The sequence below is a fragment of the Pristiophorus japonicus genome, chromosome 10, assembly GCF_044704955.1.
Source record: "Pristiophorus japonicus isolate sPriJap1 chromosome 10, sPriJap1.hap1, whole genome shotgun sequence".
NCBI lineage: Eukaryota > Metazoa > Chordata > Chondrichthyes > Pristiophoridae > Pristiophorus > Pristiophorus japonicus.
This window is the reverse complement of record NC_091986.1, coordinates 90,103,802-90,130,623: the sequence shown is the minus strand read 5'-3', so window position 1 is coordinate 90,130,623 and position 26,822 is coordinate 90,103,802. Positions and strand designations below refer to the sequence as shown.

Below are 26,822 nucleotides of genomic sequence, written 5' to 3'. Positions count from 1 at the left end.
GAATCAACCTAGTTACCCTCATCTGAACAGCCTCCAAAGCAAGTATATCCTTTTTCAAATATGGAAATCAAAACTGCACGCAGTGTTTTCGGTGTGGCCTCACCAATACCCTGTATAACTGTAGCAAGACTTCCCTGCTTTTATACTCCATCCTCTTTGCAAAAAAGGCCTAGATTCCATTGGCTTTCCTGAACACAGTAGCTGCATACGAACCTTTTGTGTTTCATGCACCAGGACCCCCAGGTCCCACTGTATTGCAACACTTTGCAATTTTTCTCCATTTAAATAATAACTTGATCTTTGATTTTTTTTCTGCCAAAGTGCAGAATTTCCAACATTATACACCATCTGCCATATTTTTGCCACTCACTTAGCCTGTCTATGTCCTTTTGCAGGTTTTTTGTGTCCTTCTCACACATTGCTTTTCCTCCCATCTTTGTATCATCAGCAAAGTTGGTTACGTTACACTCAGTCCCTTCATCCAAGTCGTTAATATAGATTGTAAATAGTTGGGGTCCCAGCACTGATCCCTGCGGCAACCCACTATTTACTGATTGCCAACCCAAGAATGAATCATTTATCCCAACACTTTGTTGTCTGTTAGTTAGCCAATCCTCTAACCATTTTTACCCCGTGAACTTTTATCTTGTGCAGTAACCTTTTATGTGGCACCTTGTCAAATGCCTTCTGGAAGTCTAAATAAACCACATCCACAGGTTCCCCTTTATCCACCATGTTTGTTACATCCTCAAAGAATTCCAGCAAATTTGTCAAACATGACTTCCTCTTCATAAATCAATGCTGACTCTGCCTGACTGAATTATGCTTTTCCAAATGTCCTGCTACTGCTTCTTTAATAATGGACTCCAACATTTTCCCAACCACAGATGTTAGTGTTATATATGAATAAAGAGTCTGACTGGATAATGTGAGCTCAAAGTAAAGTGTGATTTTAGTCTTTTATTGCAGGTCTCCAGAATGCCTCTCCATTCTGTGAGGCCTCCTTAAGTACCTGTGCTCCAGGGGATGAGCCCTCTTATGGCTGTACAAGGTATAAACAAGTTTACATACATAACAACACTCCCCCCCCCCCCCCAAAGTCAACAGTGTAACTATTTACAAGGTGAGTCGATCTGGGGCCTTTTTTTCCCTGGTTGAACGTCTCGGTGCAAATGCTGGTTTTGGTGAATCATTTGTTGGGCCCTCGCTGGGCTGCTGTGCAGCTGGCCTTGCTGGGCTGCCTGATGTGGTGAGACCTGCTGGCCTGCTACGGATGATGGGTTCTGCTTCGTGGCCAACCGCGGTGTCAGTTGCCACTGGTGTGTATGTTGGGGGGTCAAAGAAGGCAGGGTCCCAAGGTGGGTTGCTCAGGATACTCTGTGAATCTGAGTTTGATTTGGTCCAAATGTTTCCATTTGAAAGTTTGACCCGAAACACCCTGCTCCCCTCTTTGGCCACGACAGTGCCAGGAAGCCACTTGGGACCTTGTCCGTAATTCAATACAAATATAGGATCATTGATTTCAATTTCGTGTGACACATTTGCGCTCTCATGGTATGTACTTTGTTGAAGCCGCCTGCTCTCTACCTGTTCATGTTGATCAGGGTGAACTAACGAGAACCTTGTCTTAAGTGCTCTTTTCATGAGCAGTTCAGCAGGTGGAATCCCAGTGAGCGAGTGGGGTCTCGTGCGGTAGCTAAACAGGACTCGGGATAGGCGAGTCTGCAGTGAGCCTTCAGTTATCCTCTTCAAGTCCTGCTTGATGGTTTGCACTGCGTTCTCTGCCTGACCATTGGATGCTGGTTTGAATGGGGCAGATGTAACATGTTTGATTCCATTACAGGTCATGAACTCTTTGAACTCGGCACTGGTAAAACATGGCCCATTGTCGCTTACAAGTACATCAGGTAGTCTGTGCATGGCAAACGTGGCCCGCAGGCTTTCAGTGGTGGCAGCGGACGTGCTTGCCGACATTATTTCACATTCAATCCATTTGGAGTACGCATCTATAACCACAAGGAACATTTTACCCAAAAACAGGCCTGCATAGTCGACATGGACCCTGGACCACAATTTGGAGGGCCAAGACCATAAACTTAGTGGTGCCTCACTAGGTGCATTGCTTAACTGCGAGCATGTGTTACAACTCTGCATGCAGGACTCTACGTCCGCATCGATACTGGGCCACCATATGTGGGATCTGGCTATCACTTTCATTATTATGATGCCTGGGTGGGTAGTGTGGAGGTCACTGATGAAAGCGTCCCTACCCTTGGGAACCACATCCAATTGTACCACAGAAGGCAGTCAGCCTGTACAGACATTTCAGCTTAGCGCCGCTGGTACGGCTTTATCTCTTCCTGCATTTCCAGTGGGACACTGGACCAGTTCCTGTGAAGCACACAATTTTTTGCTCGGGACAGTAAGGGGTCCTGGCTCGTCCAGGTTCTAATCTGTCAGGCTGTGATGGGTGATTGCTCACTCTCGAATCTTCCATAACCATGACTAAATCTGCAGGCTGCGCCATTTCCACCCCGTGGTGGGCAATGGTAGCCTACTGAGACCATCGGCATAGTTTTCTGTGCCAGGCCTGTGGCGGATGGTGTAGTTCTATGCGGACAATATGAGCGCCCATCTCTGGATGCGGGCCGATGCATTAGTATTTATCCCCTTACTCTCAGAAAACAGGGATATTAGTGGCTTATGGTCCGTTTTCAATTCAAGTTTTAGCCCAAACAGATAATGATGCATTTTCTTTACTTCATAAACACATGCTAACGCTTCTTTTTCAATCATGCTGTAGGCTCTCTCATCCTTAGACAGACTTCAGGATGCATAAGCAACCGGATGCAATTTCCCAGATTCATTAGCTTGTTGCAATACACCCCCGGTGCCATACGACAACGCATCATATGTTAGTACCAAACGCTAACATGGATCATACAACACAAGCAATTTGTTTGAGCATAACAATTTTCCAGCTTTTACAAAGGCATTTACTTGGCTGTTGCTCCATACCCATTCGGCTCCTTTACGCAGTAAGGTGTGCAGTGGCTCTAACAGTGTGCTGAGACCCGGTAAGAAGTTACCAAAGTAGTTCAGGAGTCCTAGAAACGACCGCAGCTGCTTCACGTTCTGTGGCCTCGGTGCGTTCTTGATTGCCTCTATCTTCGAATCAGTGGGCCTGATGCCATCCGCCGCGATTCTTCTCCCCAGGAACTCCACCTCAGGTGCCAGGAAAGCGCACTTCGAGCGTTTTAACCTGAGCCCCACGTGGTTGAGCTGACTAAGAACCTCCTCCAGGTTCTGCAGATGCTCGACTGTGTCCCGACCTGTAACCAAGATGTCGTCCTGGAAGACCACCGTGCGCAGGACTGACTTCAGTAAGCTTTCCATGTTTTTCTGGAATATCGCCACGGCTGATCAATTCCAAACGGGCATCTGTTATAAATGAAGAGACCTTTGTGCGTGTTGATGCAGGTGAGGCCCTTTGATGATTCCTCCAGCTCCTGCGGCATGTAGGCCGAGGTCAAGTCCAGCTTCGTGAACGTCTTTACTCCCGCCAGCGTAGCAAAAAGGTCTTCGGCCTTTGGTAGTGGGTATTGATACTGCAGGGAGAAATGATTGATAGTTACTTTGTAATCACCACAGATTCTGACGGTGCCGTCTCCCTTGAGGACTGGAACAATCGGACTGGCCCACTCGTTGAATTCGATCGGCGAAATGATGCCCTCTCGTTGCAGCCAGTCCAGCTTGATCCCTACCTTTTCCCTCATCATGTACGGTACTGCTCTCGCCTTGTGATCGATGGGTTGCGCCCCCGGAATTAGTGGATCTAGGCTTCCCCGATGCTTGGTTCGAACAGCGAAGGGAACTTGTTTAAGACCTGGGCACACGAAGTATCGTCAGCGGGCGAGAGCGTTGGTCATCGCCCCAGTTCCAGCTTATCTTTCCCAGCCAGTTCCTGCCGAGCAGCATGGGACCATCGCCCGGTACCACCCAGAGTGGTGGTTTAAGCACCGCTCCATCGTAGGAGACCTTTACAGTAACACTGCCGATTAAGGGAATCAGTTTCTTTGTGTAAGTTCTCAGTTTCGTGCGAATGGGAATCAAGACTGGCCTTGAGGCCTTGCTGCACCACAATTTTTCAAAAGTCTTTTTGCTCATAATTGATTGGCTCGCACCCGTATCCAGCTCCATTGACATCGGAAGTCCATTTAATTCAATCTTCAGCATTATCGGGGGACACCCCATATATGGTGTGCACCCCATATACCTCTGCCTCCTCGGTCTAAGGCTCTGGTTCGTCGTGATCCACCATGGAACTGTCCTCCTCTGCAGCATAGTGGTTTGCAGGATTAACAGGGTTTGTAGCTCACCTGCACATACGTTGGAGATGTCCCATTGTTCCACAGCCCTTGCAAACGTACCCTTTGAAGTGGCATGAATGGAAATCACCCCCGCAGCACCAACAAGGTGTTAATGGCCTTGCATTCATCACCCTTGATGGAGTTCTCTGAGACATCTGTGCACGTGCAGCTGTAGGCAAGTGGGGCCTGCCCTGTACGTTGCAATTTGAAAACAACATCACTTTGTTCACAGTACTTGCAGCATTACTCGTGTGCTGAGAGATTTGCTTAGTATTATCACTGGTGGCAATGAACGCCTGGGCTATCGCTATGGCTCAAGGTTGGGGTCTCTACAGTCAAAAGTTTGCGAAGTATCACTTCATGGCCAATGCCAAGTACAAAAAAGTCTCTGATCAATTGCTCCAAATGTCCTTCAAATTCACAATGTCCTGCAAGGCGTCTTAGCTCGGCGATATAACTCGCCACTTTCTGGCCTTCAGACCTTTTGTCGGTGTAGAACCGGTACCTCGCCATCAGAACGCTTTCCTTCGGGTTCAGATGCTCCCGGACCAGTGTGCACAAATCATCATATAATTTCTCTGTGGGTTTTGCTGGAGCAAGCAGATTTTTCATGAGGCCATACGTTGGTGCTCCGCAGACGGCACAGTTTGGCAGCGTTTTCTTCTACTTCCAGCTCATTGGCCACGAAGTATTGGTCGAGTTGCTCCACGAAGGTTTCCCAATCATCTCCCTCCAAAAATTTCTCCAGGATGCCCACTACTCGCTGCATCGTTGGGTTCATCATCTGTATCTCGTCGCCAGTTGTTATATATGAATTAAGAGTCTGACTTGATACTGTGAGCTCAAAGCAAAATGTGACCTTAGTCTTTTGTTGCAGATCTCCTGAGTGCCTCTCCAGAATTGTGGGATCCCTTGGGACTCCAGGGGATGAGCCCTCTGGTGACTGTACAAGTTCACATATATAACAGTTAGGCTAACTGGTCTATAGTTTCCTGCTTTTTGTCTGCCTCCTTTTTTAAATAGGGGCATTACATTTGCAGTTTTCCAATTTGCTGGGACCTCCCCAGAATCCAGGGAATTTTGGTAAATTACAACCAATGCATCCATTATCCCTGCCGGTACTTCTCTTAAGACTCTAGGATGCAAGCCATCAGGTCCACGGAATTTATCCGCCTTTAGTCCCATTATCTTACTGAGCACCACCTCCTTCGTGATTGTGATTGTGTTAAGTTCCTTCCCCCCATTGAGTCCCTTGACTATCCACTGTTGGGGTATTTTTAGTGTCCTCTACTGTAAAGACTGGTACAAAATATTTGTTCAGAGTTTCTGCCATCTCCATGTTCCCCATCACTAATTCCCCAGTCTCGTCCTCTAAGGGACCAACAGTTACTTTAGCCACTATTTTCCTTTTTATATAGCTGTAGAAACTCTTGCTATCTGTTTTTATATTTTGTGCTAGCTTACTTTCATATTCTATCTTCCCTTTCTTAATCATTTTTGTAGTTATTCTTTTCTGGCTTTTAAAAACTTCCCAATCTTCTCCCACTAGTTTTGGCCACTTTGTACGCCCTTGTTTTTAATTGGTTACCATCCTTTATTTCTTTAGTTAGCCATGGATGGCTATCTTTTCTTTTACACCTTTTCCTCCTCACTGGAAGATATATTTTGCAGCGAGTGTCTCACCTCCTGACTCCCCAAAGCATTTCCACTATCTAAAAGGCACAAGTCAGGAGTGTATTGGAATAATCTCCACTTAACTGGAAGAGTGAAGCTCCAACAAACTACTCAAGAAGCTCAACCGTAAAGTGCAAAGCAGCCCACTGCATGGCAGATGAAGTATAATGTGGATAAATGTGAGGTTATCCGCTTTGGTTGTAAAAACAGAGACAGACTATTATCTGAATGGTGACAGATTAGGAAAAGGGGAGGTGCAACGAGTCCTGGGTGTCATGGTACATCAATCACTGAAGGTTGGCATGCAGGTACAGCAGGCGGTTAAGAAAGCAAATGGCATGTTGGCCTTCAGAGCGAGGGGATTTGAGTACAGGGGCAGGGAGGTGTTACTACAGTTATTCAGGGCCTCGGTGAGGCCACACCTGGAGTATTGTGTACAGTTTTGGTCTCCTAATTTGAGGAAGGACATTCTTGCTATTGAGGGAGTGCAGCGAAGGTTCACCAGACTGATTTCCGGGATGGCGGGACTGACGTATCAAGAAAGACTGGATCAACTGGGCTTGTATTCACTGGAGTTCAGAAGAATGAGAGGGGATCTCATAGAAACGTTTAAAATTCTGACGGGTTTAGACAGGTTAGATGCAGGAAGAATGTTCCCAATGTTGGGGAAGTCCAGAACCAGGGGTCACAGTCTAAGGATAAGGGGTAAGCCATTTAGGACCGAGCTGAGGAGAAACTTCTTCACCCAGAGAGTGGTGAACCTGTGGAATTCTCTGCCACAAAAAGTTGTTGAGGCCAATTAACTAAATATATTCAAAAAGGAGTTAGATGTAGTTCTTACTACTAGGGGCATCAAGGGGTATGGCGAGAAAGCAGGAATTGGGTACTGAAGTTGCATGTTCAGCCATGAACTCATTGAATGGTGGTGCAGGCTCGAAGGGCCGAATCGCCTACTCCTGCACCTATTTTCTATGTTTCTATGTTTCTATGTCACTGGATCAAAATCCTGGAACTCTCTCCCTAACAGCACTGTGGGAGTACGTTCACCACAAGGAATGCAGCAGTTCAAGAAAGTGTCCCATCATCACCTGCTCAAGGGCAATTATGGATGGGCAATAAATGCTGGCCTTGCTAGCGATGCCCACATCCCAGGATTAAAAAAAAACCCAGCAGAGTGGAGGTCATTTTTTGCTGCTATTGAAGGCTGGTGTTATTTTACCTCCACATCAATCCCTGTAGTACCATAGTCAGTACAGTCTAGTGGTCACCAGTTGGCAGAGTAATGAAAAAAGGCTCTCCAGAACTTTCCTTTATATCTTCAGATTAATTTGACAATCCTGCAGACTACTACATTTTCAATTTTCACATGTTAGCCTATGTTCAAGCATTGTTTTGAATTGCTGGCTTTTTTGTACTTTTGGTAAGCTTTTGCTAGGTTTCTAGGTTGGCATGTATATATTTGGCCAAAGATTGATATATGAGGAGGGAGATAGGGCTGTATATATTTGGCCACAGATTGATATATGAGGAGGGAGTTCGGGCTGTGTCTATTTGGCCACAAATTGATATATGGGGAGGGAGATAGGGCTGTGTCTATTCGGCTGCAGATTGATATATGGGGAGGCAGATCGGGCTGTACATATTTGGCCACAGATTGGTATATGGCGAGGGAGATAGGGCTGCCAACTCTGGCTGGACGTAGTCTTGGAAATTTGATCATAAGCCATTCGATCATGTGACATTTGATCACATGACATCTTGCCACTGTTTACAAATGTTATTACATTTACCTTAGTTGAGTGTCTCAGTCCCACCAAGAGCCAAATAAAATATTACAATCTTTTACTGTTGTTGAACATAAAGAATTCAGTGAGATGACTTGCAACATTTATAATTCAGAGCAAGAACACAGAAGAATAGAAAGATTTAAGGATAAATAAAAATCGCTCCTGTGATGTTTCTTCAGAATCGACTGCGATAAGAAACACCAAACTCCATTGATTGTTCCACTGATTCTATAAAAACATCATCAGTAGAAGAAATTTTATGACTTTTTCCAATAAACAGCAAGTTAAAAAATAATAAATACAATCAAACTTAATTCAATTCACTCCACTGCGGAAAACTGGCCTCTCCAGAGACTTGAGCACAAAGATGAATGCTGACACGGATGAGCCGTTAAACCGAGGCCCCGTCTGCTTTCTCAGGTGGACATAAAAGATCCCATGGGACTATTTCAAAGAAGAGCAGGGGAGTTATAAGAACATAAGAACATAAGAAATAGGAGTAGCAGTAGGCCATTTGGACCCTCGAGCCTGCTCCACCATTCAATAAGATCATGACTGATATTATCATGGACTCATCTCCACTTCCCTGCCCGCTCCCCATAACCCTTTACTCCCTTATTGCTCAAAAATCTGTCTATCTCCACCTTAAATATATTCAATGACCCAGCCTCCACAGTTCTCCAGGGCAGAGAATTCCACAGATTTACAACCCTCTGAGGGAAGAAATTTCTCCTCAACTCAGTTTTAAATGGGCGGCCCTTTAGCCTAAGTCTATGGGCTAGACTTTCCACTTTTGTGCAGATCGCCCAAAAATGGGCGTTATTTCCAGCGTGGGTGGTAAATATGGGTTTTGAGATCGCCGGATTATCGGCCATTTTCAAAATCCTAGCTCTCCATTTTTTTAAATGGGTGAGTGATCTGAAATGGGCGTTAGCGTTAAATATTTTTTTGACCTGCCGTAAAGTGTCGCCGTCCATAGCTACGGCATGGCAACGCTTGTTTCCCACATTTCAGGAGGTCAGGAGTCATCATTACATGTGCAGAAGAGAAGACAGACAGAGAGCGAGGGTGCAGAGAGGAACTGAAAGCATATGTGGGTGTATTGTGTGGATAGTTGGCTGCTGTGGGAGGCAGGAGGGAGATTCACCAACAGCAAAAAGCCTACTGAGCACAAAGAACGTAGTTGGCACCGAGTTTTTGTCAAAAAAATAATATTTAAAATGGAAGGGATGGAGGAGGCGACACAGCGCACTGGCGAAATCAGTGAGGTGGGAGAGGAATAATTGGGAGGATGCAAACGAGTGAGGAGATTCTCTGACGAGGCAAATGCCTCCCTCCTGCAGGAGGAGAAGTCACGCTGGAGTCAATTGACCCAGGGTGGGCGTGGGAAGACCAATCCAAGGGTCTACCAGAGGATATGGGCCGACATAGCCGAGGTGGTCTCGTCACTGACCAATGAGGTACGTGAGGGCAACCAATGCCGCAAGCACTGGAACGACCTTGTTGGATTCGCCAGAGTAAGTATTACATTTATTTACATGTACTTATATATGTATATAATTTGATTTGTAAGTGTAATGTTTGATTAAAATCAGATGTGATGTCTTGCACTTATATCGGAATGTTTTACTCAAAGCCTGTGTTTACCGTGTATGTCTTTAGGTAAAGAATGATAATTATCTTAATAATCATGATTACATCTATCGGTTATGTATTGTATCAGTCTCTGTGACAGTACCCAGCAATAATCCCACGCAATGATCTCATACAATGTCGTGCTGGTGTTACCTTTTACAGAAGAAGCTTTCGCAGAATAGGGCCGAGCTGAGGCGAACGCGTGGTGGGTCAGCAGTCATCATCGAACTCACCGACATCGAGGATCGGGTGTTGGCACCAGTGGGGAGCCACCCCCGGTTTGCCACGCAAGCCGCTGCAGAACCTGATGTGATGCCACGTGAGTAAAGTATTCACCATTGCGTGATGTAAAGTCAAAAGACCCACTCATATCCGACCAATAATATATGATAGATGATTGATAAAAGTGTTCTCTAATTAATGATGGCCTCATGAAAATCAATGCAATGCAGAATTTGGTCATGGTCATGAAATGCGATGTCTGTGATGATTTTGATAGCAATAATGCTTTTGTCGTGCATATGCTGTGTGAGGCGTTGGAATCACCTTGTGACTCTAGCACCCAGTTCTCCTCTAATAACCTCATTTATGTTTTGTAGCTCAGCCAGCAGCACAGGCCCATGCATCACCACTGAATCCAGAAGCTGGGGAGCAGGGCCGGAGTCGCCGGACGATCGGCTGAGGAGCTCCAATTCTCACCCGTGGAGCTGTTGGGTGCCTTTTCCACGGATGAGATTTCGGACTTCGAGGAGCCTGCATCGCCAAGCTCCATAATGCAGTCGATACCCATGACATCAAGTGCTCCTGCAGCCATTCCCTCCTCCACCGTGGAGGTACCGGGCCCAAGCACCTTGCCGCAAGCCACCTGAGGTGTCTCCAGGACAGCACTAACCATGCAGAGGTTGGTTCGATGCAGCAGCTCTGCTCCACGAACGGCAGATCTAAGCGGGGACATGGTACACTTGTTCAGGAGGAGTGTTGACATAGGTCAGCAATTCTTATAGACAATGGGGGGCATATCCCAAAAGATGGCCAGCATGTCCACCACCCTGGGCGAGTATGTGCCGTGGATGGCGGCGGCCCTGGAGGTGATAGCCAGGAACACTGGTGGCAGAGGCCTCACAGTGGTCCCGGAGCACGGCACTGGACCCCAAGGTGCCACACCTCCATTGCCAACAACACATGAGAGCCAGGAGGAAGACCTTGCTTCTGGCTCAGAGCACGTTCCCAACTCGGGACCGTCCTCTCCCATATCCATCCAAGCAGCGGTTCTGCCGTCATTCCCCCCAATGAAGCAGCACCTGAGGAGCTCCTCGACCAGGCAGCTTGGAGTCAGCAGTGGAAGGGGAAGGGGTAGAGGTGGGGAGGAGAAGCGGTGGTGGGGGTGGGGGAGAAGGAAAGTGAGGTGCACGGCCGCAGGTGTTGTCTTGGTCACAGTATTCTAATGTTGTTGCTGCTATTTTGTTAGGAGGTTTGGGGAAAAGGGGGAGGGGAGCACCTTGTTTTTTTGCATTTGGTTCTATGTTTATGAAGTGTTGTTGGAAATGTTAAACATTTAATGCATGATATAAATGTTATAAATTTGTGGTGGGGTGGGGTGTTTTTTACAGTTCTACTTATGATTTTATACAAATGTTCTCATTAAATGTCTTTTATTTAACATAATCTTTAATACGTCCTTACTATACAGTATAAATGCACAAAAGGCCCATACTTGAGAGAAGGTCACTCTGTGACCAGTAACCTTTATTAGCCCGCACTGAAGTGATGAAGGTGGGTGGAGCTTCCCCTTTTATACCTGAAAGTCCAGGTTAGGAGTGTCTCCCACAAGTTCACCACCTAGTGGTCAATGTTCTCATGGTGTACAACTTAGATCAGTTTATACATGGGTTACAATGACAGGTAAATACATGACATCACCTCGCCCCTCAAAGTCTTATTGGGATCACAGGTTAAGTCTGGTGGTTTACGCTCCCTTGTAGAGTGCCTGAGTTGGGGCTCCGGTTGTTGGGCGCTGGCCTGAGTGTCTGCTGTTTGCGGTGCCTCAGGCCTGTCCGGACTGCCCACAGTGACTGGGGCTCTCCACCACTTGGTTCCGGTGTTTGGTCACCAGTGGAGGAGTGAACTCTACATCGTGTTCTTCCTCTGCTTTTTCGATGGGGTTGCTGAACCTCCTTTTTGTTTGATCCAGGTGTTTGCGGCAGATTTATCTATTGGTAAGTTTAACTACCAGAATTATATTCCCCTCTTTGGCAATCACAGTGCCTGTGAGCCATTTGGGCTCTGCCGCATAGTTGAGGACAAAAGACAGGGCCATTGGCATCAATACATCGCGCCCTCGCATTCCCGTCATGGTAGTCACATTGTGACTGGTGCCTGCTCTCAACAATTTCTTTCATGGTGGGGTGTATAAGGGATAACATGGTTTTGAGCATCCTTTTCATTAGCAGCTCTGCGGGTGGGATCCCTGTGAGCGAGTGTGGTCGGGATCTATTGGCCACAGGAGGCGCGATAAGCGGCTTTGTAGGGAACCCCCTTGGATTCTGAGCATCCCCTGTTTGATTATCTGCACTGCTCGTTCCGCCTGGCCGTTTGAGGCTGGCTTGAACGGTGCCATTCTGACATGGTTGATACCATTTCCTTCGATGAAGTCCTGGAATTCAATGCTTGCAAAGCACGGGCCATTGTCACTGACCAAGATGTCCGGTAGACCATGGGCGGCGAACATTGCCCGTAGACTTTCTACCGTGGCAGAGGGTATGCTTGAATTGAGAATGTCACACTCGATCCATTTGGAGTAGGCGTCGACTACAACCAAAAACATTTTTCCCATGAAAGGACCTGCGTAGTCCACATGGATGCGTGACCATGGCTTGGTGGGTCAGGACCAGGGGCTAATGGGGGCTTCCCTGGGCACATTGCCCAGCTGGGCACACGTGTTGCACCTGCGAACACAAAGTTCCAGGTCAGCATCTATCCCTTGCTACCAAACGTATGACCTGGCCAATTGCCTTCATCATGACAATGCCCGGATGCTCATTGTGGAGTTCTCTGATGAACATCTCTCTGCCCATCTGGGGCATGACTACTCGGTTTCCCCATAGTAGGCAATCAGCCTGAATCGAGAGTTCATCCTTGCGCCTGTGAAATGGTTTGAATTCCTCAGGGTATGCCCCGTACATGGCTGCCCAGTCCCCATTCAGGACACATTTCTTGATTAAAGACAGTAGCGGGTCTCTATTTGTCCAGAATTTGATCTGACGGGCTGTCACGGGTGAGCCTTCGCTTTCTAAAGCTTCAACAGCTATGAACATCTTAGCAGCATGCTCGGTTGCCCCCTCGGTGGTGGCTAGTGGGAGCCTGCTGAGTGCATTGGCGCAGTTTTCAGTGCCCGGTCTGTGCCGAATTATATAGTCATAGGCGGCTTACGTGAGTGCCCACCTCTGTATGCGGGCCAATGCATCTGCATTTATGGCTTTGTTGTCGGCCAAAAGGGACGTTAGGGGTTTGTGATCTGTCTTCAGCTCAAATTTCCTGTCAAGCAGGTACTGGTGCATTTTTTTTTACAGCATATACACGTGCAAGCGCTTCCTTTTCTACCATCCCGTATCCCCGTTCTGCCTGGGATAGACTTCCAGAGGCATAAGCTACCAGCTGTAACATGCTGCAACACACACCTGACCCCATAGGATGACACGACGCACGGTAAAACGAGTTTCTTACATGGTCATATAGCGTTAACAGATTGTTGGAGCATAACAAATTTTGTGCTCTATCAAAGGCCCTTTCCTGGCTGACCCCCAGACCTATTCGCAACCTATGCGTATGCGTAGGAGCACGTGTAGCAGCTCTAACAGCGTGCTCAATTTGGGAAGAAAGTTCCCAAAATAGTTCAGGAGCCCCAGGAACGAAAGCACCTCTGTCGTGTTACGGGGTCTGGGTGCTCTCTGGATCGCTTCTGTTTTGGACGCAGTAGGTCTGATCCCGTCTGCTGCTACCCTCATCCCTGGGAATTCTACCTCTGGAGCTAGGAAGACGCAATTCGCCTTTTTCAGTCGCAGAGCTACCCGGTCCAGTCTGCGTAGCACCTCCTCCAGGTTGCGGAGGTGTTCTTCAGTATCACAACCCGTGATGAGGATGACGTCTTGAAAAACCACTGTCCTTGGAATCGACTTGAGAAGGCTTTTCATATTTTGTTGAAAGATCGCGGCGGCCGAGCGAATCGCAAATGGACATCTGTTGTACTCAAACAATCCCTTGTGTGTTGTGATGGTGGTCAGCTTCTTCGACTCACTCCCCAGCTCCTGGGTCATGTAAGTTGAGGTCCGGTCCAATTTTGAAAAAAGTTTGCCACCGGATAGCGTCGCAAAGAGATCCTCTGCTCTTGGTAGCGGGTACTGGTCTTGGAGTGACACCCGATTGATGGTGGCCACATATCCTGACCGACCCATCCGCCTTGAGCACCGGCACAATCGGGCTCGCCCAGTCACTGAATTCGACTGGCGAGATGATGCCTTTCCTCAGCAGGCAGTCCAATTCACCTTCTATCTTTTCCCGCATCACGTACGGCACCGCTCTGGCCATGTGGCGTACTGGCCTGGCGTCCGGGTTTATGTGAATCACTACCTTGGTCCCCATAAAAGTGCCAATGCCGGATTGAAATAGTGAGTCAAATTTGTCTACGACCTGTGAGCATGATATTCGCTCCACAGAAGAAATTGCATTGTCATCGCCCCATTTCCAGTTCATGACAGCCAGCCAACTCCTCCCCAGCAGTGCGGGACCATCACCCGGGACAATCCAGAGTGGCAACCTGTTCTCCGAATCTTTGTGGGTCACGACTACTGTGGCGCTGCCTAGCACCGGAATGATCTCCTTTGTATATGTCCATAGCTGGTCGTCAATTGGCAATAATTTTGGCCTCCTGGCCTTGGATGCCCACAATTTATCAAACTGTTTGATACTCATCAGGGACTGGCTGGCCCCTGTGTCTAGCTCCATTGATACTGGAATGCCATTGAGGAGCACTTACATCATTATCGGTGGCGTCCTGGTGTATGAACTGTATATGTGCTCCACATGAACTTGCTGAACTTCAGCTGACAGCGATTTCACCCAGTGTCCACTTGGCCTCATAGAGCTTACATCGTCCTCATCCTCCTCGTACATCAACCTGGCTGCAAGCTTCCTGCACATATGCGCCAAGTGACCGCTGACGTTGCAGTTTCTGCAATGAGCTGTTGTTGGAAACAAAAGGTCCATTACCAGTCGATCGTCTCTGAATGTCTCTGTAACTGTCCTTAAGCGCACCATTGACAGGTGTTGATGGCCCCATTCCTGGCCGCATTGTCCTTTGCGATGGCATGAATCACTGTTCAGCTAGCCATTGTCTCTGTTGAATTTCCCCTTTGGGTTCGACTACATGCTCGGACATGTCCGATTGCCCCTGTCTGCCTGGAGAACTGTGTGCCGCATTAACAATGTTGACTCCCTGTCCCTTTGTTGCATTTAAACCTAGATTTTTGTCAAACATCATCCTGGTCTCTTCCTCCCCTGAGATAAATGTCTGGGCCATCAAAGCCTCTGTTTCCAGGGTCAAGTCTTTGGTCTCAATCATTTTCCTGAAAACCCCAATGTGTCCGATGCCCTTAATAAAATAGTCTCGCAGCATCTCCGCTCTGCATGCATCTGGGAACTTACAAAGGCTCGCCAGTCGCCGGAGATCTGCCACGAAGTCTGGAACGCTTTGGCCTTCTCGCCGCCGGTGCGTGTAAAACCGGTGTCCCGTCATGTGCATGCTGCTTGCCGGTTGAAAGTGTTCCCCGATCAACTTACTGAGCTCTTCAAAAGTCTTGTCCGCCGGCTTCTCTGGCGGTAGAAGGTCCTTCATCAGGGAGTACGTCCTGGATCCACAAACCATCAGGAGATGAGCCCTGCGTTTGTCGGCCGAATCCTGTCCCAGCCATTCCTTAGTGACGAAACTTTGCTGTAGTCTCTCAATAAAATCGTCCCAATCATCACCAACACAGTACCTCTCATCTGTGCTGCTAGTGGCCATGCTCGTGTGGTTTAAATCCCAGTTTCTCGTCGCCAATAATATGTCCTTACTATACAGTACAAATGCACACGAGGCCCATACCTGAGAGATGGTCACTCTGTGACCAGTAACCTTTATTAGCCCACACTGAAGTGATGAAGGTGGGTGGAGCTCCCCTTTTTCGACCTGAAAGTCCAGGTTAGGAATGTCTCCCACAAGTTCACCACCTAGTGGTCAATGTTCTCACGGTATACAACTTAGGTCAGTTTATACATGGGTTACAATGACGGTTAACTACATGACAACCTTGTTGCGCATTGTCTCAGATAGCTGCACCGTTACACACTGGTGATTCCTTAACATGAAAGGGGATAATTCAACGTCACTTGAAACAACTTAAACTTTAACTGTCACCAAGGTAATGCACACCATTCATCTATGAGCTGCAGACACAGCAGTCTTGCAGCTTTGTCAATACCACCAACGTTATTTCAAGCAAAGTGCTATGAGCAATGTAGCCACCGCGGGCCCTTTCCTGCGGTCTAGAGGGGGGCGGGTGCATGGTTTCATCATCAGCCTGATTATCTGCCTCGAGGTCAGCATCCACCTCCTCATCCTCTTCTTCCACTCTCTCCTGAGGTGGACCGGCAGTCCCTTCTGGCAATTCTTGTCCCCTCGTGATAGCCAATTTGTGCAGCATGCAGCATACCACCACAAATTGAGTGAGATGCTCAGGGTGGTATTGTAGCTCGCCTCCTGAGTGGTCCAGGCATCTAAAGTGCTGCTTAAGCACGCCAATGGTATTCTCGAAGATATTGCATGTGGCTCTGTGGCTCTCGTTGTATCGCTTCTCGGCTTCTATGTGGGTGTTACGCAGGGGGGTCATCAGCCAGGTGGCGAGGCCATATCCTTTGTCACCAAACATCCAGTGTTGAGCTTGTGGCTGACTAGTAAACAAGTCAGATACAGTGTTGTCATGCAGGATGTGAGCATCATGGATGCTGCCTGGAAATTTTGCATTTACTGCCATTATAATTTCCTGGTGGTCAACAACGAGTTGCACATTCAGGGAGTGGAGTCCCTTTTGGTTCCGAAAAACCTCTGCATTCTGAAAAGGTGTCCGCATGGCAATGTGCATATAGTCAATTGCTCCCTGCACCTTGGGGAAGTTAGCAATTCTGGAGAATCCTAGAGCCCTCTCTGTCTGTGCCTCCCTGGCCATAGGGAAGCTGCTAAATTCCATCCTGCATGCGTAAAGGGCTTCAGTGACCTGTCGAATGCAGCTATGTGTGGCATGCTGAGATACAGCGCAAATGTCACCCGCTGAGGCCTGAAAGGATCCCGATGCGTAGAAGGCAAGTGCCGCAGTGACCTTGACCTCAACAGACAATGCGATCCTGATGGTGCTGGCAGGCTGCAGATCTCCCCTGATGAGCTGGCATATCTCACTGATAACCTCTTTCCGGAAGCGCAGTCTCCTAAAGCAGGTGTTATCGGACAAGTTCAGGTAAGACCGCTTCTCCCTGTAAATGCGTGAGGTGTAAGGTCTCGTCCTCCTCAGCAGTCTGGCATGTCTTTAATTGGGCACATAATGCTGTTGAATGTATCTTCTGCCATCTCTAGTCTGCAGTGTATGCTTGGTCATCAAGACAGGCTGAAAAATTACTGACCCCATTATAATAACTATCAGTATTATACCTGTTGTTCACAAACAATAACTTTACCTACTAAGACACTTAAAATAAATTGAAATCATCCACCGTATGATAAGATGTTTGTTCAAATGTTCAAATCACCTTAAAAGACCTCCAGAATACATCAAAACTCCCCAGAAGTTGAAGCAGCCTTTTTATATGAATCGTCCTCTGATTTACAATATGGCGTCCATACCACTGGGTTTAGTTCAGGTGAGAGCAACATTTTCTCATCGGCTTTTTCAGTGAGCGATATTTTCAGCGATATGTGGGCGAGGTGCTGAAAGTAACGCTCGACGATATTATAGGCGTTAGTTTCGGTCATTCTAATCTTTACAACAAAAAAAATTGGCGGGTGAGTATTATTAAATCTTGGTGTTAATTACATGCCGGAAGTAACGCTCGGCGATATTATGGGTGTTAGTTTTGCCCATTCTGATCTTTACGCCAAAAAAAAGTGGGCGGGTGGTATTATTATTTCTCGGCATTAAGTACATGCTGAAAGTAACACTGGGCGATAAGTGAGCGATAAGTGGGTGTTAGTTTCCATTTTGGGCCTAAATGGGTGATATCTGGGCGTTATACCTCATCTCAGCATTAAACTGGATGTTAAGTGGGTGGTATCGCTGCAAAAAAAGTGGAATGTTTAGCCCATGGTCTTAGAATAAGGCGCCGCCTATTTAAAACTGAAATGAGGAGAAATTTCTTTTCTCAGAGGGTTGTAAATCTATGGAATTCTCTGCCCCAGAGAGCTGTGGAGGCTGGGTCATTGAATATAATTAAGGAGGAGATAAACAGGATTTTGAGCGTTAAGGAGTTAAAGATTATGGGGAGCAGACAGGGAAGTAGAGCTGAGTCCATGATCAGATCAGTCATGATCTTATTGAATGGTGGAGCAGAATCGAGGGTCCAAATTGCCTACTCCTGTTCCTATTTCTTATGTTCTTATAACTCCCCTGCTCCTCTTTGAAATAGTCCCATGGGATCTTTGATGTCCACCTGAGAGAGCAGAAGAGGGCCTCGGTTTAACGACTCATCCGTGTCAGCATTCATTTTTGTGCTCAAGTCTCTGGAGTGGCCAGTTTTGCACAGTGGGAGTGAACTGAATTAGGTTTGATTTTATTTATTATTTTTTAGCTGGCTGTTAATTGGAAAAAGTCATAGGGCTAGAACCTCCATTTTTTTTGCATGCTTAATGCCCACTTAACGTCTATTTTGCCTCTGAAATAACCTTTTATATCGCCCATTTAACCACGAAATGGAAACTGACGGGCATTTTTCGGAAACTTATCGCCGAGCGTTACTTTCCCCATGTGCTTAACGGCAGGAAAAAATAATACCGCCCGCCGACTTTTTTTGTGCGGGATCTTCAGAATGGGCAAAATCAACACCCATAATATCGCCCAGCATTATTTTCCGCACTGATTTAACGCCGAGATTCAATAATACAGCCCTACCACATTTTTTATCGTAAAGAGCATATTTACCGAAACTAGCGGCCATGAGATCGCCCAGTGTCACTTTCACCACCTCGCACACATGTCGCCCACAATATCACTCGCCCAAAAAAACGCCCAGAAAAAGTGGAACTAACCAAAACTAATCACAGCATTATGGACATCATGTTCTACATCATACGTCGCATCCTTTAAAAGGCTGTTGTGCTTCAACCTCGGCAGATTCAGATGTACTCTGGAGGTCGTTGGAGTTGATGTGAACATCTGTAACAACATCTTGACCATACTGTGACCGATTGGAATTGAATAGGTGTCGTTGTTGGGACATTCATTGTTTGTGACCAATCGGTGGAAAACAGAGAGCTACTGCAATGGGGCCTGTCCTTTCTCACCCTCTCTTGACCAATTACATGCAGCAGACTCAAGATCGCCGAAGGTACGCTCCACAGCATTATGTGCCCAATGTAAGACGTGCCAGACTGATGAGGAGGACCAGACGTTACAACCCCCGCAAGTACAGGGAGAAGCATTCTTGCCTCGACTTGCCCGAAACCACCTGCCTTCGGAGACAGCGCTTCCACAAAGAGGTTATCACTGAGGTATGCCAGCTGATAAGGGCAGGTCTGAAGCCTGCCAACACCATCAGTACTGCACTGTCCATCGAGGTCAAAGTCACTGCGGCACTGTCGTTCTACGCCTCGGGTTCTTTTCAGGCCACAGTTGGTGACAGTTGCGGACTTTCTCAGCATGCCACACATTGCTGCATTATACAGGTCACTGAAGCCCTGTACGTACGCAGGAGGGACTTGATCAGCTTCCCTATGACCAGGGAGGCACAACGTGAGAGGGCTCTAGAATTCTTCAGAATTGCAAACTTCCCCAAGGTGCAGAGAGCAATAGACTGTATGCACATCGAGATGCGGGCACCTTTTCAGGATGCAGAGGTTTTCAGGAACTGCAAGGGATTCCACTCCCTGAATGTCCAACTTATTGTCGACCATCAGCAAATTTTACTGGCAGTAAATGCTTTATTTCCGGGCAGCATCCATGATGTGAGCTCACATCCTGCGTGAGAGCACTGTATCTGACTTGTTTAGCAATCAGCCACAAGGTCAATGCTGGATGCTTGGTGACAAAGGATATGGCCTCGCCACCTGGCTGATGACCCCCCTGCGTGACACCCACGCCGAAGCTGAGAGGCGATACAACAAGAGCTACAGAGCCGCTCGCAATATCGTGGAGAAAACCATTGGAGTGCTTAAGCAGCGCTTTAGATGCCTGGACCACTCAGGAGGCGAGCTACAATACCACCCTGAGCAGGTAGCTCAATTCGTGGTGGTCTGCTCCATGCTGCACAACTTGGCTATCAGGAGGGGACAAGAATTGCCTGAAGAGTCTGACAGTCCACCTCACCAGAGAGAAGAAGAGGAGGACGAGGAGGCGGACACTGACATCGGCCCACACAATGCTGAAGCCATGCCCCTACTGCTTGGATGGATACGGGAGAGGACGGTCCCAAGGTGAGAATGTGCTCCAAGCCAGAAGCAAGATGTTGCTGCTGGTTCTCATGTGTGGTTGGCAATGGAGGTGCGGCACCTTGGGATGCAGTGCCATGCTCCAGGACGACTGGGAGCCCTCTGCCACCATTGTTCCAGGCTGCCAGCTCCAGGGCCTCCACCATCCCTTCCATGTTATATCTTATTTGTTGGACAAAAATACGGTGCCAACTATGTTCTTGGTGCTGAGTAGGCTTTTTGCTGCTGGTGAATCTCCCTCGTGCCTCTCACACACCACAGCCACACACGCCTTCAGTCCCTCTCAGCTCCCTCTCTCTCTGTCTCCTCTTCTGCGCATGTTATGATGACCCTTGATCTCCTGAATTGCAGGAATCGAGCATTGCCATGCCATTGTTTAGGACAGCGACACTTTACGGCAGAAGGTCAGCAAGGTTTAACGTTTCCGCCCATTTCATATCGGTCACGGTAACGGTCATTTTTAAAAATGGAGACTAGGTGCTTTGAGAGTGGGTGATCTGAAAACCTTTATTTACCGCCCACGCCGGAAATAACGCCCATTTTGGGGCGATAACCACAAAAGTGAAAAATCTAGCTCATAAAATTGCTTCTACTGATGATGTTTTTGTAGAATCAGTTGAACAATCGGAGATTGATGTTTCTCATCGCAGTCGATGCTGAAGAAACATCACAGGAGCAATTTTATTTAAAGATTACATACCCTTAAATCTTTCTATTCTTCTGTGTTCTTATTTTGAACTAGAAATGTTGTAAGTCATCTCACTGAATTCTTTATGTTCAACAACAATAAAAGATTTAAATATTTTATTTGGCTCTTGGTGGTACTGAGAAATGAATGAAGGTAAATGTAATAACATTTGTGAAGAGTGGGCAGATGTCATGTGATCAAATCTCACATGATCGAATGGCTCATGATCAAATTTCCAAGACTACGTCGAGCCAGAGTTGGCAGCCCTATCTCCCTCCCCATATAGCAATCCGTGGCCAAATATATACATGCCAACCTAGAAACCTAGCAAAAGCTAACCAAAAGTTACAAAAAAAGCCAGCAATTCAAAACAATGCTTGAGTATATTTTAACTTGTGAAAACTGAAAATGTAGTAGTGCACAGGATTGTCATAACTTAATCAGAAGATATAAAGGAAAGTCCTGGAGAGTCTTCTGTCATCACTATGCCAACTGGTGACAACTAGACTATACTGACTATGGTACTACAGGGATTGATGTGGAGGCAAAATAACACAAGCCTTCAGGAGCAGCAAAAAATGACATCCACAATGTTGTTTTTTTTAATCCTGGGATGTGGGCATCGCTGGCAAGGCCAGCATTTATTTCCCATCCCTAATTGCCCTTGAGAACGTGATGATGAGCCACCTTCTTGAACCACTGCAGTCCTTGTGGTGAACATGCTCCCATAGTGCTGTTAGGAAGGGAGTTCCAGGATTTTGACCCAGCAACAATGAAGGAATGACAATATATTTGCAAATCAGGATGCTGTGTGACTTGGAGGGGAACTTGCAGTTGTTAGTGTTCCCATGCACCTGCTGCCCTTGTCCTTCTAGGCGGTAGAGGTCATGAGTTTGGGAGGTGCTGCCAAAGAAGCGTTGGCGAGTTTTTGCCGTGCATCTTGTAGATGGTACACACTGCAGCCACGTTGCACTGGTATTGGAGTGAGTCAATGTTTAACGTGATGGATGGGATGCCAGTCAAGTGGGCTGCTTTGTACTTGACGGTGTTGAGCTTCTTGAGTAACTTGTTGGAGCTGCACTCTTCCAGGTAAGTGGAGATTATTCCAATACACTCCTGACTTGTACCTTGTAGATGATGGAAATGCTTTTGGAAGTCAGGAGGTGAGACACTTGCTGCAAATGTATAAGATTATGAGGGGGCTTGACAAGGTGGATGCAGAGAGGATATTTCCACTGATGGTGGAGACTAGAACTAAGGGGCAGAATCTTAGAATAAGGGGCCGCCCATTTAAAACAAAGATGAGGAGGAAGTTCTTCTCTTAGAGCATTGTAAATCTCTGGAATTCGCTGCCTCAGGGAACTGTGGAAGCTGGGACATTGAATAAATTTATGACAGAGATAGACAGTTTTTTAACCGATAAGGGAATAAGGAGTTATGGGGAGCGGGCAGAGAAGCGGACCTCAGTCCACGATCGGATCAGCCATGATCATATTAAATGGCAGAGCAGGCTCGAGGGGCCGTATGGCCAACTCCTGCTCCTATTTCTTATGTTCTTATGTTCTTAAAATATATATTCCAGTGAGGAGGAAAGGGTGTAAAAGAAAAGATAGCCATTCATGGCTAACTAAAGAAATAAAGGATGGTAACCAATTAAAAACAAGGGTATACAAAGTGGCCAAAACTCGCGGGAGGACAGAAGATTGGGAAACTTTTAAAAGCCAACAAAGAATGACTACAAAAATGATTAAGAAAGGGAAGATGGAATATGAAAGTAAACTAGCACAAAATATAAAAACAGATAGCAAGAATTTCTACAGGTATATATAAAGAAAAGAGTGACTAAAGTAAATGTTGGTCCCTTGGAGGATGAGACTGGGGAATTAGTGATGTGGAACATGGAAATGGAAGAAACTCTGAATAAATATTTTGCATCAGTCTTTACGGTAGAGGACACTAAAAATATCCCAACAGTGGATAATCAAGGGGCTTTTGAGGGGAGGAACTTAACGCAATCACAATCACTAAGGAGGTGGTACTCAGTAAGATAATGGGACTAAAGGCAAATAAATCCCCTGGACCTGATGGTTTGCTTCCTAGGGTCTTAAAAGAAGTACCGGCAGGGATAATGGATGCATTGATTGTAATTTACCAAAATTCCCTGGATTCTGGGGAGGTCCCAGCAGATTGGAAAACTGCAAATTTAACGCCCCTATTCAAAAAAGGAGGCAGAAACAAAGCAGCAACCAAAGCCCAGTTAGCCTAACATCTGTGGTTGGGAAAAAGTTGGAGTCCATTATTAAAGAAGCAGTAGCAGGACATTTGGAAAACCATAATTCAGTCAGGCAGAGTCAGCGTGGATTTATGAAGGGGAAGTCATGTTTGACAAATTTGCTGGAATTCTTTGAGGGTGGATAAAAGGGAACCAGTGGATGTGGTGTTCTTGGACTTTCAGAAGGTATTTGACAAGGTGCCACATAAAGGGTTACTGTACAAGATAAAAGTTCACGGGGTTGGAGGTGTAAAGTCCTAACTCTACAGCATGAAACCACACGAGGCACATTCCAGTGACAAGGCCACTCAGTGACCTTAACTCTTTATTACAGGACTCCAGAAGTGATGATCCTGCATGGGACCTCCCTTTATATACCTGTGTGAACAGGTAAGGTGTGTCTCCCACAAGTTCACCCCATGTGGTCAAGATGTGCATCTAAGTTGAGTGTATACATTAATACAGTGGTGTTACATTGCAGTTACAAACATGACATCACCTTCCCCCCTCCCCCCCCCCCCCCAAAGTCTTATTGGGATCATAGGTTTAGTCTTTCAGGTGATCTACGCTCCCTCGTGGAGCGCCGCAGTTGGGACTTTGGTTGTTGGACTCTGACGTGAGTGTCTGTCACCTGTGGTGATTCCGGCCTGTCCGGGCTGACCTCAGGGACTGTGCATTCTTTTGATTGCTCTTGTTGCACGTTCGCTGGCGGCAGTGTGAACTCCATCTCATGGTCTTCTTCAGGTACCTCCGTGTCCATGCTGAACCTTTTTTTTTACTTGTTCCAGATGCTTATGGCATGTCTGGCCATTGTTGAGTTTCACCATGATGACCCTGTTCCCCTCTTTGCCAATTACAGTACCCTCAAGCTATTTGGGCCCCATGGTGTGATTGAGGACGAATACAGGATCATTTATTTCTACACATCTCCCCCTTGAATTACGGTCATGGTACTCATTTTATGACTTGTGCTTGCCCTCAACTATGTCAGTCAGGACTGGGTGGATGAGGGACAACCGGGTTTTGAATGTCTGTTTCATGAGTAACTCTGCGGGCGGGACCCCTGTGAGCGAGTGCGGCGGGATCTATAGGCCAGCAGGAGGCACGATAGGTGGCATTGTAGGGAGGGTCCTTGAATCCTGAGCATACCTTGCTTAATGATTTGGACTGCCCGTTCCACCTGGCCATTAGAGGCCGGCTTGAATGGCGCAGTCCTGACGTGGTTGATGCCATTGTCCGACATAAACTCTCGGAATTCATAGCTCATGAAACACGGGCCATTATCACTAACCAGGATGTCCGGCAAGCCATGGGTTGCAAAGATCACACGTAGGCTTTCCATGGTGGTGGATGATGTGCATGAATTCAGGATGATGCACTCGATCCATTTCGAGTACGCATCTACTACAATGAGGAACATCTTCCCCATGAACGGGCCCGCGTAGTCAACGTGAATGCGTGAGCATGGCTTGGTGGGCCAGGGCCACGGGCTGAGCGGGGCCTCCCTAGGGGCATTACCCAGCTGGGCACAGGTCGTGCACCTACGAACACACTGTTCCAGGTCTGAATCAATTCCAGGCCACCAAACGTGTGACCGAGCAATGGCCTTCATCAGCACGATGCCTGGGTGTTCGCTGTGGAGTTCCTTGATGAATGCCTCCCTGCCCTTCTGGGGCATAACTACCCAGCTGCCCCATAGTAGGCAGTCGGCTTGGATGGAGAGCTCATCCATCTGCCTGTGGAATGGTCTGACCTCCTCAGGGCATGCTCCGTGTGCGGGCGCCCAATCCCCAGTCAGGACACATTTCTTAATCAAGGATAGGAGGGGACCTCTGTTTGTCCAGATTTTGATCTGGCGGGCTGTGATGAGGAAGCCTGCACTGTCAAAGGCATCGACAGCCATGACCATCTCAGCACTTTGCTCAGCTGCCCCTCGGTGGTGGCCACTGGGAGCCTGCTGAGCGCGTTAGCGCAGTTTTCAGTGTCGGGTCGATGCCAGATGGAGTAGTCATAAGCAGCCAGCGTGAGAGCCTATCGCTGTATGCGAGCTGATGTGTTGGCATTGATAGCCTTGCTGTCTGACAACAGGGATGTGAGTGGCTGGTGGACCGTCTCTAATTCAAACTTTCTACCGAAGAGGTACTGATGCATTTTTTTTACACCATAGACACATGCAAGCGCTTCCTTTGCGACCATCCTATATCCCCGTTCTGCTTGAGAGAGCGACCTGGAGGCATAAGCCACAGGTTGTAGCTGACCCTCAGGATTACCCTGCTGCAACACCCACCCAACCCCACAGGACGATGCATCACATGTCAGAACTAAATGTTTACAGGGGTCGTACAGGGTCAACAACTTGTTTGAACAAAGTAGGTTTCGCGCCAGATCAAAAACCCGTTCCTGACAGTCCCCCCAAAACCAATCGCTACCCTTACGCAGGAGCACATGTAGCGGCTCCAACAACGTGCTCAAGTTCAACAGAAAGTTCCCGAAATAGTTCAACAGTCCCAGGAATGAACGCAGCTCCGATGTGTTGCAGGGCCTTGGTGCTCGCCGAATCACCTCTGTTTTGGATCCGGTGGGCCGAATCCCATCTGCAGCAACCCTCCTGCCCAGAAACTCAACCTCAGGAGCCAAGAACATGCATTTAGACTTCTTGAGTCGCAGGCCTACCCGGTCCAGTCAGCGTAGCACCTCCTCCAGGTTGTGGAGGTGTTCCTCGGTGTCTCGACCCATGATGAGGATGTCGTCCTGGAACACGATTGTTCCCGGAATGGATTGAAGCAGGCTTTCCATGTTACGTTGAAATATCGCGGCCGCTGATCGAATGCCAAACGGGCACCTGTTATACGCAAACAGTCCCTTGTGCGTGGTGATGTTGGTCAGTAGTTTGGATTCATCGGCCAATTCCTGGGTCATATAGGTTGAAGTGAGGTCCAACTTGGTGAACAGCTTGCCACCTGCCAGTGTGGCAAAGAGGTCCTCCGCTCTTGGGAGCGGGTATTGGTCTTGTAGGGACACCCGATTGATGGTGGCCTTGTAGTCGCCACAGATCCTGACAGAGCCATCTGCTTTTAGAATGGGAATGATGGGGCTCGCCCAGTCGCTGAATTCAACAGGCGAGATGATGCCCTCTCGCAACAGTCGATCCAATTCGCTCTCGATTTTTTTCTGCATCACATACAGCACCACTCTGGCTTTGTGGTGCACTGGTCTGGCGTCCGGGGTGAATGTGTATCACTGCTTTTGTGCCTTTGAAAGTCCCGACGCCCGGTTGGAATAGCGACTCGAATTGTTGTAGGATTTGTGAGCATGAACTTCGCTCCACCGAGGACAATGCGTGAACATCCCCCCATTTCCAGCTCATCTCGGCTAACCAGCTTCTCCCCAACAGTGCGGGATCATTGCCTGGGACAATCCAGAGTGGCAGCCGGTTCACTAACCCATTGTGTGTGAACAGCCATCATTGCACTGCCGAGCACCGGAATGATTTCTTTGGTGTAAGTCAGTAATTGTGTCTCAATACATTCTAATTTGGGCCTACTAGCTTTGAGTGGCCATAGCTTCTCAAATTGTTGAACGCCCATGAGTGACTGGCTGGCCCCAGGGTCCAGCTCCATGCGTACTGGGATACCTTTCAACAAAACCCTCATCATCATTGGTGGCGTTTTGG

At 47.5% G+C, this 26,822-nt stretch overlaps 1 long non-coding RNA gene across 1 annotated transcript; it reads left to right on the top strand.

Annotated features, from left to right (window-relative positions):
* Positions 1–8,572: 8,572 nt before the first annotated feature.
* Positions 8,573–10,780, top strand: LOC139274760 (uncharacterized). Its single transcript, XR_011595595.1, has 3 exons — positions 8,573–9,348; positions 9,629–9,785; positions 10,066–10,780. It is a non-coding gene; the product is annotated as an uncharacterized lncRNA (long non-coding RNA).
* Positions 10,781–26,822: the final 16,042 nt, after the last annotated feature.